Raw genomic sequence first — 16,284 nt, 5'->3', positions numbered from 1 at the left:
TTCCCTTATCTGCATTGTTGTCTTTAGTGTAATATTTTTTGTGCTTGAGCTATGTCACGTTTAGGTATAAGTTACTGGATTTGCTGCTGCTGTTTGCCAGGCATTACTGAATTTGACTTTGTATTATTCTGTTAAGCCAGTTTTACTAATTATTTATTTTTATTGTTTGCTGCGCATTGCCTTATATTAGTTGTAACATTGCTTTTGCTTTGCTAATTTATGCTGCTTGTTTTGACAATTTGCATTTTTTATCATTGCTATTTGTGTTAATTGTTTTGCGCTGCTGCATTACCTCGTCCCTTAGTTTAGCATCTGAGCTCAGTTGATTTAAGTTAGCTTAAGATGGGGTAGGCTATATAAGAGAACGAGTTGTGATGAATGGAAAGAAATGCATCGAGAAGCTACAAGAAAATGGTTTGGCCAAAAAAGTATTTTGAAAGAGGATACGAACAAAAAAGTAGGGTTTAGGGACAACAGGTTTAGGTAGGATTTTCTTGGAAATAAATGATGAGGAAAGTTAATGGAAAATAAATAATGAGGTAAGAAATATGTGAACATATAAATACAGAAAGCATGCTTGGATAGGATTTTTTTGGTGGAAACAAATGTTGAAATAAGACGAAAGATCTATGGAATGAAGTTTTGGGTTGGACTGCAGTACCAAATGTTACACTGAAAACAAACCCTGTCCTTTCCTCCTGTGTTATTCTGCTATGTGTTTGTGTACTCTTGTGTATTTGTGTTTTTCCTGTCTTTATGTGTTTAGCTACTAAGATTTATGTTGTAGAATTTTTGTAGTACTAAGCTACATTCACTATGATGAGGAATACTGTTATCCTCAAATATAATTTGCGTTAATAATATGTTATTTACTTTGTAAAGATGTTTATAGACATTATTAATTCTGTTCTGTTTCAATGCTCATATGTGAAATTAATGTTTCTAAAACTATTCTCATTATTTTATATATTTACTTATGTCATAATTCCTGTAACACTGATGTATATGTGTATTTCTATTCTTTTGTAAAGCCTGTATTACTACAAATGTTATCTGTATTATTATGTTTTTAATGATGTTTTCTGTATCTCTGTAATTGTATTTTCATGTTATAAAATTGTAATTGACACCAGTTTATCAAATCAAGTAACTTTTAAGCATTCATTTCACCGCACACATTTCTATTGGTCATAGTATATGCAAAATATGTGAGAAGTTGGGACTGTTAGTGTTTCGACGTATGTTAATAATTCAGCAAGGGACTGATTAACAGCATTGCTGGTTCTAAGGACAATTCCAAAACTTTGTGAGAGCACAAGTGGTGGTTTGTGGACTTGCTATATTGTCCGCAAGACTCTTCGATGGTGATAGTGCACCTACACAGTCGCACCAGATGGCTGCTGGCCATCTCTACAAGGACTGCAGTGGGTTTGCATCTTTAATGGCCTACCAATACCATCATTTCTACAAGGACTGCAGTGGGTCTGCACCTCTGATGATCCACCAATACCGTAATCTCTACCAGGACTACAGTGGGTCTGCTCTGTGATGACATACCTACCAATATTCTTCAAAACTTCGACTGACTCTGCAGTGGGTTTGCTCTGTTGTGGCCCATTACCTGTCTGCATGTTAAAAGTCAGCACTGTCTTTCCGTTGGAAGGACAACAATACTTCTTCAAGACTGCGTGGAAATCCACTACTTCCATGTGCATTTCCTTTTACATCAGACTTTGACAAAAAAACACTGCAACTTTACTGTGGTGAGTGATCAGGACTGTCTTTATGGACTGTGAGAAAAATCTTAGCTTTTGACCAACATTGTATCAATAAGTGTGTGCATATGATTTCTTTGTTATTGTAATTGTGATTTTTTTTTTTAAATGTGTATTGGCTAGTGCCCAAAACAATTTGTAAATTTTTTTGTGGTGAGCATGGGGGCTATGTAAGTAGGCTGTTTAGGTTTTCTTATTGTTAACGCCACGTAGCGTTGTGTATGAAAATCACTGGTTGTACTGTGTACAGTCTGTGGCTAGTTTGCACTGTTGTCTGCCATTGTAGCGTTGGGCAGCTTGATGTTAACAGCGTGTAGCGTTGCGCAGTTGGAGGCGAGCCGCCAGCAGTGGTGGATGTGGGGAAGTGAGATGGCGGATTTTTGAGAATGGATAATCTGGAGGTGTGTCCATCAGAAACAGTACGTTTGTAAGAATGAATGCCATGAACTGCTATATATATTATGACTATTAAGGTAAATACATTGTTTGTTCTCTATTAAAAATCTTTCATTTGCTAACTTTGCCTATCAGTAGTTAGTGCCTTCCGTAGTTTGAATCTTTTATTTAGCTGGCAGTAGTGGCGCTCGTGTATTGCAGTAGTTCGAGTAACGTGATTTTTGTGAGGTAAGTGACTTGTGAAACGTATAGGTTAATTTAGTCAGGGCCATTCACTTTTAGGAATTACTGAAAGTCAGATTGCGTTGCGCTAAAAAAATATTGTGTGTCAGTTTAAGCACAGGCATGTATAATTTTTCTAAGGGGGACGTTTCAAAGGGATCACCAGTTTAGTATTGGAGGGCACCGTGGAGGGTAAAAATCGTAGAGGGAGAGCAAGAGATGAATACTCTAAGCGGATTCAGAAGGATGTAGGCTGCAGTACGTACTTGGAGATGAGGAAGGTTGCACAGGATAGAGTAGAATGGAGAGCAGCATCAAATCAGTCTCTGGACTGAAGACACAACAACAACAACAACAACATATAACTAAAAGCTCCCTCCTCCCATTAATATATCTTTGTGAATGATTTGTTACCCATTTGGTTCATGCTTCATTGGTTCAACCCTAGTAATATTCATTTAAATAACATGTTTACATTGCGTGACAATATACTGATTTTAAAAATAATTCGCATGATCATTCTGGATGGTTCGTTGTTGTGTTGTTCACCAAAGTTTTATCCTGTCCGTACCAGGGGTATGCTCGCTACCGCAACCGAAACGCCTAGTGTAAAATGAACAAGTGATTGACACAGTAAACGGTGCTGTATACATATGTGCACCACTGTTACTTCCGTTCTGATTTCGTGCGTAGCTCTGTGAGCATAAACTGCTCACACGCCATGGTGACGTCTAAATTCAGCAACGAGTTTGTCGTAGTCCTTTCCAAGACCGGTCATACCTTTTATGGTTCACCCTCAGCTAAGACCGAAACGCCACCTGCCAAGTGTCCGAGGAACGAGCCGCCGCCTTCTTACAGCAGTTTCGGTTCCCGTGTGTCGCCATATAGAGCGCTTATATCGGATTTTTTGCCTGGCGAGCTTACTGTTTTTGCGTTAAGCTAACGCTCCACCATTGCTGTTAATATTTACCAGTTGTTGGGCGCAGCGGCGCCCCGCAAGTCGTGAATTATTGACACAGATCTGGATTTGGGGGGGGGGGGCGGAGCTCTCCGTGCCGCTCCGGCTGGGATTATGTGAGCCCGGGCCGCGTCCTTGCTGTTGCCACAGACACCTGTTCATTAGTGCCGCAGACGCCCACCGCAGCTGTTGTCTTCTGCTGCTACTGCCGCCGCTGCTCTGCCGCCACGGGAGACGAGATCACAGGTGAGCGCCAAACTCTCCACTGTTACGCCAAAGATTGACTTTATCACCTCTGTAAGAATTAATTATCGTCTCTTTTGACAACCTTTCCCCTATATGTGATCACACTTGAGAAAAGTGAGACGCATACAAGGTATTTTTGAATTTATTACGATCTGGAGCAGTCAGTAAAAAGCCGATGGGGAACATACGGTGCCACACACGATACATGGAAACTACTTCTCAGTACCGATTTAGCTGATGTGACATTTCCGTTGCGTGGCTAAAGGACCAATTGATGTAGAAAGTACAGCTCTAGTTAACGGTTGCATTTTTCTGCATAATATTTCGACAACTTAGCTAGTCGTCGTCATATTTTCGGAACGAAATGTTAACTTAGCGTTGTGCACAGTACTTTGACTTTTTACAATACTGAAAACCAAAAACTGCTAAATATAAGTGATAACTATGTGACAAGCTCGTTCTGATAGTCTAAGTTTACAACTCACTGGAAAGTTATTCAACTTTCAGTTCATTCACTGTACAGGGTGGCCCAGAATGAATGATCGGTATTTAAGGAGAACGCAGAACGACCATTCGAAGCAAAAATGTCTAATAAACATGAGTCCCAAAATGCATACCTTAAAAGACATGAGCACTTGTTCATCTAAGCTACTGTGAAGCACATCTATTCCACTGAACAACTGCTCGGAGATCTTAAAGCACGCATTTTAGAGTCGATGTTTACAAGACTTTTCTGCAACGAATGATCGTTCCTTTCATAATCCCTGAATATTGACGGTTCCTCCTGGGATACCCTGTATGTTGTTGTTGTTGTTGTGGTCTTCAGTCCGGAGACTGGTTTGATGCAGCTCTCCATGCTACTCTACCCTGTGCAAGCTTCTTCATCTCCCAGTACCCGCTGCAACCTACATCCTTCTGAATCTGCTTAGTGTATTCATCTCATGGTCTCCCTCTACGATTTTTACCCTCCACGGTGCCCTCCAATGCTAAATTTGTGATCCCTTGATGCCTCAAAACATGTCCTACCAACCGATCCCTTCTTCTAGTCAAGTTGTGCCACAAACTTCTCTTCTCCCCAATCCTACTCAATACCTCGTCATTAGTTACGTGATCTACCCACCTTATCTTCAGCATTCTTCTGTAGCACCACATTTCGAAAGCTTCTATTCTCTTCTTGTCCAAACTAGTTATCGTCCATGTTTCACTTCCATACATGGCTACACTCCATACAAATACTTTCAGAAACGAATTCCTGACACTTAAATCAATACTCGATGTTAACAAATTCCTCTTCTTGAGAAACGCTTTCCTTGCCATTGCCAGTCTACATTTTATATCCTCTCTACTTCGACCATCATCAGTTATTTTACTCCCTAAATAGCAAAACTCCTTTACTACTTTAAGTGTCTCATTTCCTAATCTAATTCCCTCAGCATCACCCGACTTAATTGGACTACATTCCATTATCCTCGTTTTGCTTTTGTTGATGTTCATCTTATATCCTCCTTTCAAGACACTGTCCATTCCGTCCAACTGTTCTTCCAAGTCCTTTGCTGTCTCTGACAGAATTACAATGTCGTCGGCGAACCTCAAAGTTTTTACTTCTTCTCCATGAATTTTAATACCTACTCCGAATTTTTCATTTGTTTCCTTTACTGCTTGCTCAATATACAGATTGAATAACATCGGGGAGAGGCTACAACCCTGTCTCACTGCTTTCCCAACCACTGCTTCCCTTTCATGCCCCTCGACTCTTATAACTGCCATCTGGTTTCTGTACAAATTGTAAATAGCCTTTCGCTCCCTGTATTTTACCCCTGCCATCTTTAGAATTTGAAAGAGAGTATTCCAGTTAACATTGTCAAAAGCTTTCTCTAAGTCTGCAAATGCTAGAAACGTAGGTTTGCCTTTTCTTAATCTTTCTTCTAAGATAAGTCTTAAGGTTAGTATTGCCTCACGTGTTCCAACATTTCTACGGAATCCAAACTGATCATCCCCGAGGTCCGCTTCTACCAGTTTTTCCATTCGTCTGTAAAGAATTCGCGTTAGTGTTTTGCAGCTGTGACTTATTAAACTGATAGTTCGGTAATTTTCACATCTGTCAACACCTGCTTTCTTTGGGATTGGAATTATTATATTCTTCTTGAAGTCTGAGGGTATTTCGCCTGTCTCATACATCGTGCTCACCAGATGGTAGAGTTTTGTCATGACTGGCTCTCCCGAGGCCATCAGTAGTTCTAATGGAATGTTGTCCACTCCCGGGGCCTTGTTTCGACTCAGTTCTTTCAGTGCTCTGTCCAACTCTTCACGCAGTATCTTATCTCCCATTTTGTCTTCATCTACATCCTCTTCCATTTCCATAATATTGTCCTCAAGTACATCGCCCTTGTATAAACCCTCTATATACTCCTTCCACCTTTCTGCCTTCCCTTCTTTGCTTAGAACTGGGTTGCCATCTGAGCTCTTCATATTCATAAAAGTAGTTCTCTTCTCTCCAAAGGTCTCTTTAATTTTCCAGTAGGCAGTATCTATCTTACCCCTAGTGAGACAAGCCTCTACATCCTTACATTTGTCCTCTAGCCATCCCTGCTTAGCCATTTTGCACTTCCTGTCGATATCATTTTTGAGACGTTTGTATTCCTTTTTGCCTCCTTCATTTACTGCATTTTTATATTTTCTCCTTTCATCAATTAAATTCAATATTTCTTCTGTTACCCAAGGATTTCTATTAGCCCTCGTCTTTTTACCTACTTGATCGTCTGCTGCCTTCACTACTTCATCCCTCAGAGCTACCCATTCTTCTTCTACTGTATTTCTTTCCCCCATTCCTGTCAATTGTTCCCTTATGCTCTCCCTGAAACTCTGTACAACCTCTGGTTCTTTCAGTTTATCCAGGTCCCATCTCCTTAAATTCCCACCTTTTTGCAGTATCTTCAGTTTCAATCTGCAGTTCATAACCAATAGATTGTGGTCAGAATCCACATCTGCCTCAGGAAATGTCTTACAATTTAAAACCTGGTTCCTAAATCTCTGTCTTACCATTATATAGTCTATCTGATACCTTTTAGTATCTCCAGGATTCTTCCAGGTATACAACCTTCTCTTATGATTCTTGAACCAAGTGTTAGCTCTGATTAAGTTATGCTCTGTGCAAAATTCTACAAGGCGGCTTCTTCTTTCATTCCTTCCCCCCAATCCATATTCACCTAGTATGTTTCCTACTCTCCCTTTTCCTACTGACGAATTCCAGTCTTCCATGACTATTAAATTTTCGTCTCCCTTCACTACCTGAATAATTTCTTTTATCTCGTCATACATTTCAACTATTTCTTCGTCATCTGCAGAGCTAGTTGGCATATAAACTTGTACTACTGTAGTATGCATGGGCTTTGCGTCTATCTTGACCACAATAATGCGTTCACTATGCTGTTTGTAGTAGCTAACCCGCACTCCTATTTTTTTATTCATTATTAAACCTACTCCTGCATTACCCCTATTTGATTTTGTATTTATAACCCTGTAATCACCTGACCAAAAGTCTTGTTCCTCCTGCCACCGAACTTCACTAATTCCCACTATATCTAACTTTAACCTATCCATTTCCCTTTTTAAATTTTCTAACCTACCTGCCCGATTAAGGGATCTGACATTCCACGCTCCGATCCGTAGAACACCAGTTTTCTTTCTCCTGATAACGACGTCGTCCCGAGTAGTCCCCGCCCGGAGATCCGAATGGGGGACTATTTTACCTCCGGAATATTTTACCCGAGAGGACGCCATCATCATTTAATCATACAGTAAAGCTGCATGTCCTCGGGAAAAATTACGGTTGTAGTTTCCCCTTGCTTTCACCCGTTCGCAGTACCAGCACAGCAAGACCGTTTTGGTTAATGTTACAAGGCCAGGTCATTCAATCATCCAGACTGTTGCCCCTGCAACTACTGAAAAGGCTGCTGCCCCTCTTCAGGAACCACATGTTTGTCTGGCCTCTCAACAGATACCCCTCCGTTGTGGTTGCACCTACAGTACGGCCATCTGTATCGCTGAGGCACGCAAGCCTCCCCACCAACGGCAAGGACCATGGTTCATGGGGGGCATGGCATTAGCTGCAGAATGGAGGGGTGTCAGTCGAATCGAACAAATTGTTTCAAATAACCAGTGACCGTGTGATGTCCGTCTATCTGAGGTTACTGCCATAAAACGACAGTCAGTCAGCGACGAGCACACAGAAGTTGGTTCGATAAGCAAATGTGTTTGAGTGTGTGTAACCGTGCATTTTTACCCGCCAAACATTTGTTCTACGACGTCAACGTTTCCGTAAAAGAAGGGTCATTGACGAAGGAAGGGTACTTAAAACTTAATTTCTGATTTCTGTTCCAACATTGTCTTAGTGAGCAATTACTACTGTATTTGGTAGAATAAACCTTCATTCGTTGTCTCTGTACATTACCAAAAAATTAAACACGTGACCTTTAGATGTCATCGTTAATAACGCTGCACGTTATAGTACCATATGTCAACTATTTGCTACAGTGGTATTCTGCAAAATACTTCGTTGTCTCAAAAACTTTATGGCATTAGAGTATTATTTGCATACTTGATTTAATAGTGAAGCCTCACTCAGTAAACACAACATAAAAACCACGGCTAACGTAACCAGCCATAGATAGAAATTTAAAGTCCGCCTGGCTTTCAGTGTTCAGCTGAAACCATTATCCTCAGTTAATTTGATTGGTAAGAGCACTATTTAAACACAAAAGAGTTTTAGCTGGAAAAATTAATTAAACGTGCACCCTCCACGCTCTAGTCGCTAATTTGTTGTATTTCTGACCTGTGGTAATTTGGGAAATTTTGACGCCCCCTACCAATCACTGAATTATTATAATGTAATTTTTCTCCGCGCTGTACTGCACGTTACCTGAAGTAGTTAAAAGCAGATCTGCTTCTTCCGAAAAGAAATCCATACCTCAAAACTATGTAATGAATTTCTGTTCTTGACGCCAAATGGAGGTATGACAGAAGAGAGGTTGTAGAAAATTTAAAATTCAGATGGAAAAATCGAAGCAATTTTATAAGAGAATGTTTTGCGAGATACGATATAACTGTCGATTTCGAGAGGATTTGATCGAAGCATTACTCTTACTCTCCTTTTTCTCATATCTGATCGATATCACTGTTTCATTTAGAGATGATCAATTCATGTTTGAGCTACAGCATTGTCCAGTGCAGTGTTGCGACATTAGCGTACGAGAACGCCTGCAATTCTGTTTTACGCGGATTCGTATGGCACAACACTGATCTGCAGCTGAAACCCGCCATTATAAATAAAAAAATAATTCCCCTCAGCTGTTATGGAAAAGGACATTACCATAAAACTAGCTATGAAGGCAATTCGAGGCCTGAGAAGTTTATATTTTCGGTCACTTTGCGGAAGCACGAACACATCCCTTACTCTAAGCACGATAAACGTACATGCTTTACTACCTTTTCGCTTACTTGAAATAAGTGTGTCGAGCTCGAAAGAGGACGATGCGTATTCTTTGGCTGTTTCTGCTCATTCGATAAAAATTGCTGAAAAAAGTGAATACGCAACATTTAGTTTTAAGGATTGTAACCTCCCCGCAAAATTTTGAAAAATGACAATAATTAAATGTTAATGGGCATAGACCCAAAGTGTGACTTCCCAGCAAAAATAAAAGAGATTTATATTTAAATGATAATGGACATCGTGCTAAACGTAACCTCCCAGCAGAAATAAAAGAAAAGTCTATGGTAATGAAAACGAGCCAAATGTTTGCTCCCCACAAAAATTACAGAATAATAATGACCCAAATGTAAACTCGACACAAAAATTAAGAAATGAAGATTAATCCTTAAACCCACAATAATAGGGCAGCAGCGCTGACCTTAGGCCCTGTGCAATAATTAATCTGATAAATTGATTCTGGGAGGAAAAGCATAGGAAATATTGTTTCAATTGGAATGATTCTTTTCTTAAAAACGATTGCTTTGAAAACAAAATTATTATTGGGGCATTTCTTGAACAAATTAATTACAATTAACATACATTACATTATCAGATGTGCGCAATGCTGCTTCATTACCTTATTTCACAATATACCTCGTCCCGAACATTGACCAGAGACCCATGTCGACGCCCGCCGACTCCTCACGCACTACTCCGACTGAGTCCAACTCGCAACTGAACTCTCACGCAGTCAAGCGCAGACTACCAACGATAAACAACTCTCTGATCAGAGATTCTGTCATGCCTCGCCATCGCTGGTAATGAATACATATGAAACGTACGCGTTTCAGGATATCTAATAAACCAAAAACATACTAGTTAAACATATATCCGTAGATTGATGTGGTTATGTCAAAACGGACGAAAACGTGTACTTTATATTCCTCTCTCTGTCATTTGTAAAATGTTAAATTAAGAAAAGATTTAATGGAGAGAGAAACTATAACTTTATATAATTTACCTACATAAACATGGTGACTTCGCCCAACCTGAAATACGTTAGTAACACCACATATAGTAAATTTCATACCTTCTAAAAAATATTTCCCTTATACAGATCATCTGGACCAGCTCTTCATTCGTAAGTATCTGCCGTTGTTGGTATTCAGGCAAGATACACTCTAAGACAGAAAAAAAGACTCATCACTAAGGAATTATCCGAATGTGTCGGAAATCGCTGCATGTGATGCGCGTGTATAGACAAACAAGTGATCACAGTTTCAGAAAGATTTGGTGATAAAAATGCATAAATTGATGAAGTTAATAAAGCGTTGGTCCACATACGGAACGATTTGAAGTGGAATGATCATATAAAATTAATTGTTGGTAAGGCGGGTACCAGGTTGAGATTCATTGGGAGAGTGCTTAGAAAATGTAGTCCATCAACAAAGGAGGTGGCTTACAAAACACTCGTTCGACCTATACTTGAGTATTGCTCATCAGTGTGGGATCCGTACCAGGTCGGGTTGACGGAGGAGATAGAAAAGATCCAAAGAAGAGCGGCGCGTTTCGTCACCGGGTTATTTGGTAACCGTGATAGCGTTACGGAGATGTTTAATAAACTCAAGTGGCAGACTCTGCAAGAGAGGCGCTCTGCATCGCGGTGTAGCTTGCTGTCCAGGTTTCGAGAGGGTGCGTTTCTGGATGAGGTATCGAATATATTGCTTCCCCCTACTTATACCTCCCGAGGAGATCACGAATGTAAAATTAGAGAGATTAGAGCGCGCACGGAGGCTTTCAGACAGTCGTTCTTCCCGCGAACCATACGCGACTGGAACAGGAAAGGGAGGTAATGACAGTGGCACGTAAAGTGCCCTCCGCCACACACCGTTGGGTGGCTTGCGGAGTATCAATGTAGATGTAGATGTAGATCTGGCGCTCAAGCAAGCAGTTATTCGTCCATGCACAAACTGACTGAATTGTTGGATGTTCCCTCGAGGGATATCGTGCCAAATTATGTCCAGTTGGTGTGACAGATAGACCATCCCCCGAGGTGGCTCGAGGGCTCTACCCGAATGCTCCAGACGTTCTCGGTTGACCAAGGTAGGGTTTGCCAAGCACCAAAACAAGTAGTAGAAAACCACGCCGCGTGCCCGCTGGAATTATCTTGCTGAAATGTAAGTCCAGGATGGTTTGCCCCGAAAGGCAACAAAACGGAACGTTGAACATCGTTTACACACCGCTCTTCCTGTTTGTCGAGCCGCATGGCGGATGACAGTCACGTTGTTATTCCACCGCTATCCGAGGCGTCTCCAGACATATCTTCGGCCTGGAATCTCATATTAATTGGAATAGAACTGTCATCAGTCATGAGACCCGCTTCTAACTGAGCCCCGATGACCCGCAAAGAGGAGCATATGAGTTGGTCGCTCCTACCAGCTCGTGGTTTTGACGATCTAGCACACCAATTGGGTATCCATTGGAGGACATCCAAAAACTGTTAGTCAGGGCCAAGCCGAATAAGTGCTTGCATAAGGGGCAGAGATGGACAAACAAGTTATTGACTTGTTCATATTGTGAATATCGTTCTCTTGAACAAATCATCCAATTTTTATGAAATTGTAAGCATTTGCGTCTCTGTAGTTGTTCATCGCCCCTATTGATTTCCGTTCCATTCAGATAATTCGTTCGTGGTGTGCCTACTTTTTTTCCCTTAGGGCGTATGCTGAGTAATGACAATGTACTTTTCTGCGACGGAATCGCTTTCTATTGATCGGGTGAAAAAAAAAATCGTATGCTGCAGCTCTGTTTACCTTATCCCGATTTTCATTCGATCTGACTCTTCATCCATAAGATTAGCCCTCAAACACTATGCTGCATTCTGTGACTGATTTGTTATGGATCAGTCGACTTGGTGCCGCTAAAATACTGTCTCTGAATTGACTTTTGCTTTTGCAAGCCCGGCACACAAGTGCCTCGCACCAGCCCTTAAGATGGAAAATTGTTCAAATTTTGACAACTTGTATATTTGTAATGCTTGCGTGACATTATCGAACTAGATGATTCCGCGAGATGCTTTATGACGCGTGTCTGTCCAGCTTGTGGGTATTCAGGGTGATTTAGCTGCCCCGACCTATTTGTTTTATGCAGCCCGCAATGCCTTCGAGAACCATGTTGAGGAAGAGACAAGTGTTTGACGTCTCATCGACAACGAGGTCATTAGGAACGGAGCACAAGCTCGGATTAGGGAAGGATGGAGAAGAAGTCGGCCGTGCCCTTTCAAAGGAACCATACCTAAATTTGCCTTAAACGATTCTGGGACGTCACGGAAAACCTTAGTCATGTTGGCAGGACGCGGCTTTGAACCGTCGTCCTCCCAAATGCGAATCCAAAGTGCTAAAGACTGCACTACCTCCATCGATGAAAACCATGTGCCATATCTTCATAGTCTCTTGGTCACTAGGTGCAAACTATTTCTCCTACAGAAGAAATGAACGGACATTTATGTAGTAATTTTAATTTAGTTAATTTCTGTACTGGGATCGGTCATAGTGTCCGAATTGAAGAAAAACGTACCATGATGACCTTCAAACGCCCTTTTCTTAAGTAACTTAGAAACAACGGCCTGCATCGAAAAGGTATCCCACACAAAATTTAACTACAATAAATTTCAAAAAAATCCGTTCATTTTTCGTATAGAACTAAAAGTTTTAGCCGAGCGTTCTAGGCGATTCAGTCTGGAACCGTGCGACCGCTACGGTAGCTGGTTCGAATCCTGCCTCGAGCATGGCTGTGTGTGATGTCCTTAGGTTAGTTAGGTTTAAGTAGTTCTACGTTCTAGGGGAGTGATGATCTCAGATGTTAAGTTCCCTAGTGCGCAGAACCATTTGAACTAAAAGTTTGCTAGAAGTGGCTGAGAGAATACGAAAATCTGGCACATGGTATTCGAAGGCATTGTGGATTGCCCTCCCGCCGGAGGTTCGAATCGTCTCTCGGGCATGTATGTGTGTGTTGTCCTTAGCGTAAATTAGTTTGAGTAGCCTGTAAGTCTAGGGACCGGTGACCTCAGCAGTGTGGTAGATTAGGAATTCACACACATTGTTGATTCCATAAAACGCCTGGGTAGGAGCAGCGAAACAGTCTGCATAAGTGGCCATCTAAACACAACATGTGCGAATATCACTGTAGGTGTTAACCTGGCAACATCGACGGCGAGGGTATAAAGTGTATAAAATGATGAAATAGAAACAACATAGACTATCACACTGAATTCATCATGAAATCCTTTTCACCATTCAATTTCCCATGCTGACAGCTACTCTTTGTAGGTACTGATAATTAGATCACACTGAAACCATTTGCTCGACTTCTCGTTCCCTTCGAGTGTTGCAGTCAGTTACCTAATGTCTATCTAATTTCTACCTAATTAATGGTGGCGTGAAATCTGAATCTATTTGAACTATCCGACTTACCACCAAGTAGTGTTAGTTCAAAAATTTTTATGTTCCACTGAAGCTGTGCTGCTTCGTCACTTTTATGGCTAAACGATGGTCCACCGGTTGACATTTCTGACCGTATTTGACATGATATTCGGAAGAGCTCTGATGATGCAAAGTTGGCCAACAAATAACGCCTTTGCTGCCTTATCTACAAATATGAAATTGTAAACTGAAATAACGTGAAATTGCTGTCACCTATGCTCGTTGTATGTGAATCGTAAATTATTCCACTGGAGTTCAAGTGTGTGGCGAACCTTAATTTCACTCGGGTTGGTGGAACGTGGAACATGCGTTTACTAACGTAAAATCCAAAGCTAATAAGTATTGTGTTCAATTTGAACGCGGCTAATTTCGTAAACAATGCCAGGGGTAGACAAAACTTGATTGCCGCCTAGAAAAATTTACGTTCCGCCAGTTTCTTAAAATTTCCTTTCAATGACGTGAGTGCCAAAAGCTCACAAATAAATTGGAAACTGACTGCACCATTCTGGTTTTAGCTGTACTAACCGCGTGCTGTGTTACTATCAGGAGAAGTTAAAAGTATGCCAGGACTGCACGCACGTACTACCTGAAAAAAAAAAAAATTAATTAAAAAAAAGTTTACGTGTTTTAGAGGTGATCCTTAAAACCGGCTTTGTCAGACTATCTGGAAATGAAGTCTCATGCTTCTTTACAGAGCGTAGGGGAACGATGCGGGAGACCCGCACCGCCTTACTAGGCAAGGTCCTAATGGAGGTGGTTTGCCGTTGCCTTCCTCCGACCGTAATGGGGATGAATGATGATGATGAAGACGACACAACAACACCCAGTCATCTCCAGGCAGGAAAAATCTCTGACCCCGCCGGGAATCGAACCCGGGACCCAGTGCTGGGAAAGCGAGAACGCTACCGCGAGACCACGAGGCAATCAGTCTAACTCCTCCTCCCTCCTCTCTCTGTCCGTCTCCTGGTTCTCCCTTTCCCTAAGCTTGTTCTCCTACTCTGTTTCTCTACCCATCCCTTCTCCCTTTATCCATCTCTCCTCCCTCCTCCCTCTATCCATCAGCCCCTGTACCTCTCCATCACCTTCACCTCCACCCTATCTCTCTATCCATCTCCACCACTCCCTTTCTCTGTCCACTCCTCATCTTTCCTTTCTCTGTCCACCTCCTCCTCTCCCCTCTCCCTGTCCATTTCCTCCTCCTCTATGTCCATCTTTTCCTCTTCCTGTTTGTGGTTACCTCCTGCTTCCCCATCGCTTTCTGTCCACCTCCTCGTACTCCCTCCGCTCCCTACATCACGGTCGCCCTAACTGGAGGCTAGTGTTTCTTACCACGACAGAATCTCTTTCCAGATTGTGATTAATCCGTGTACGAAATTTGTTTGCAATCGATCCAGGGATTTAGAAAGAGCTTTTTTACCATGGTTTCCTCGCATATGCACATGCCAAATAAGTTTCACACAGATTTAAAGTATTTCACGCGCGGTATTTGTTCACGTATTTCACCTGTTTGTCTAGCGAATTTCGCTCTGCATTTCCTTTATCAGGCAGCGTAACATTTATGACAACGTATCTCCTGAACTATGTGCTGCACGACGAAACTATTCTGCATCCAGTGGTATATTTGCCTACTGCCTGCCGAATGTGCTGCGAACAGATTTAGTAACAAAGAAGTAATAAATTAAAACGTCATGCATCACGCGGCAGTTTTTCTCACATCTCCGTATTTCACGTCATATGTCCTGAAATATATGTCGTAAAATGATTTATTTTTGTAGGCACATTCAAGTGTGAATACTGTCTGCGAGAAGTGTTTTGAATGGAATTTGTATACACGAAGTAATACATTTAAACATCTTGCATGATTCTGCAGCTTTTCATACATTCAGCGTTCATGACGTCGTACCTCCTGAACTAAATGTCGTATAGTGGTATAGTTTTTCTGGTACATTCAATAGTGTATGTGCATTCTGCCTGAAAAATGTTTCACGAATACACTCATTAGGAAATAAGTAATAAATTAAAATGCCATATTTCATGTGGCAGAGTTGCTCCATGTACAGCAAAAATGTGGTAAGTTACAAACTTGCTTCACAATTTAGCGGGTGTTGTCAGGAGAAAAAGTTTCGTAAAGATGTGAAATTATATGTAAAGTATGTTGTTCAAGTCTATATGTACTCTCATTCTCAGTACTGGTACTCTCGCGTCATAGCCTACACTGCTTTTTCAGCCCTACCCACACCCGTATCATAGGTGGGTGGTTCTTACCATCATAGTGAGTCTTTGCAGACAGTAAATGATTCGTGTACCAAGTTTAGTAGGAACCGGACCAGTGCTTTGGGACGGGATGTGGAACAGAGTACATACGTATATGCATACACTGATCAGCCAAAGCATTAAGAACACTGCCCACCGCCATGCTGATTCCCGCCTGGTGACGTTGCAGGCACGTGACGTGGTAACGAAAATATGCAAGCGGAGCAGAAAGGAACAGGGGATCACCCTGGCGAATATAAGGGTTGCGAACGGGTAAACCCATTGAGGTAAGCGACTTTGACAACGGGCAGATTGTCACTACTCTGATCGTGTGGTTGAGTGTCTCGAAAACGGCGAAGCTGGTCGAATGTACACGTGTTACTGTGGCAGTAATCGAAGACACGGTGCTAGCTGCGAACCGCCTGCATTCCTTCATGCTTGATGTCTTCCCCGACGGCGATGTCATCTTTCAGAAATTTAACCATT

The 16,284-nt window shown here is 41.6% G+C and overlaps 1 protein-coding gene across 1 annotated transcript in view; it reads left to right on the top strand.

Moving 5' to 3' along the window:
- Window positions 1-3,499: 3,499 nt before the first annotated feature.
- LOC126412741 (neuroendocrine convertase 1-like) overlaps window positions 3,500-16,284 on the top strand; it is a 492,712-nt gene continuing 479,927 nt past the window's right edge. Inside the window, exon 1 of the mRNA XM_050082477.1 lies at window positions 3,500-3,597. The gene's annotated coding sequence lies outside the window, so the exon portion shown is untranslated. The remainder of the gene's footprint in view (window positions 3,598-16,284) is intronic.

Source organism: Schistocerca serialis, chromosome 7, assembly GCF_023864345.2.
Source record: "Schistocerca serialis cubense isolate TAMUIC-IGC-003099 chromosome 7, iqSchSeri2.2, whole genome shotgun sequence".
NCBI lineage: Eukaryota > Metazoa > Arthropoda > Insecta > Orthoptera > Acrididae > Schistocerca > Schistocerca serialis.
This window is presented reverse-complemented; position numbering and strand designations above follow the sequence as displayed.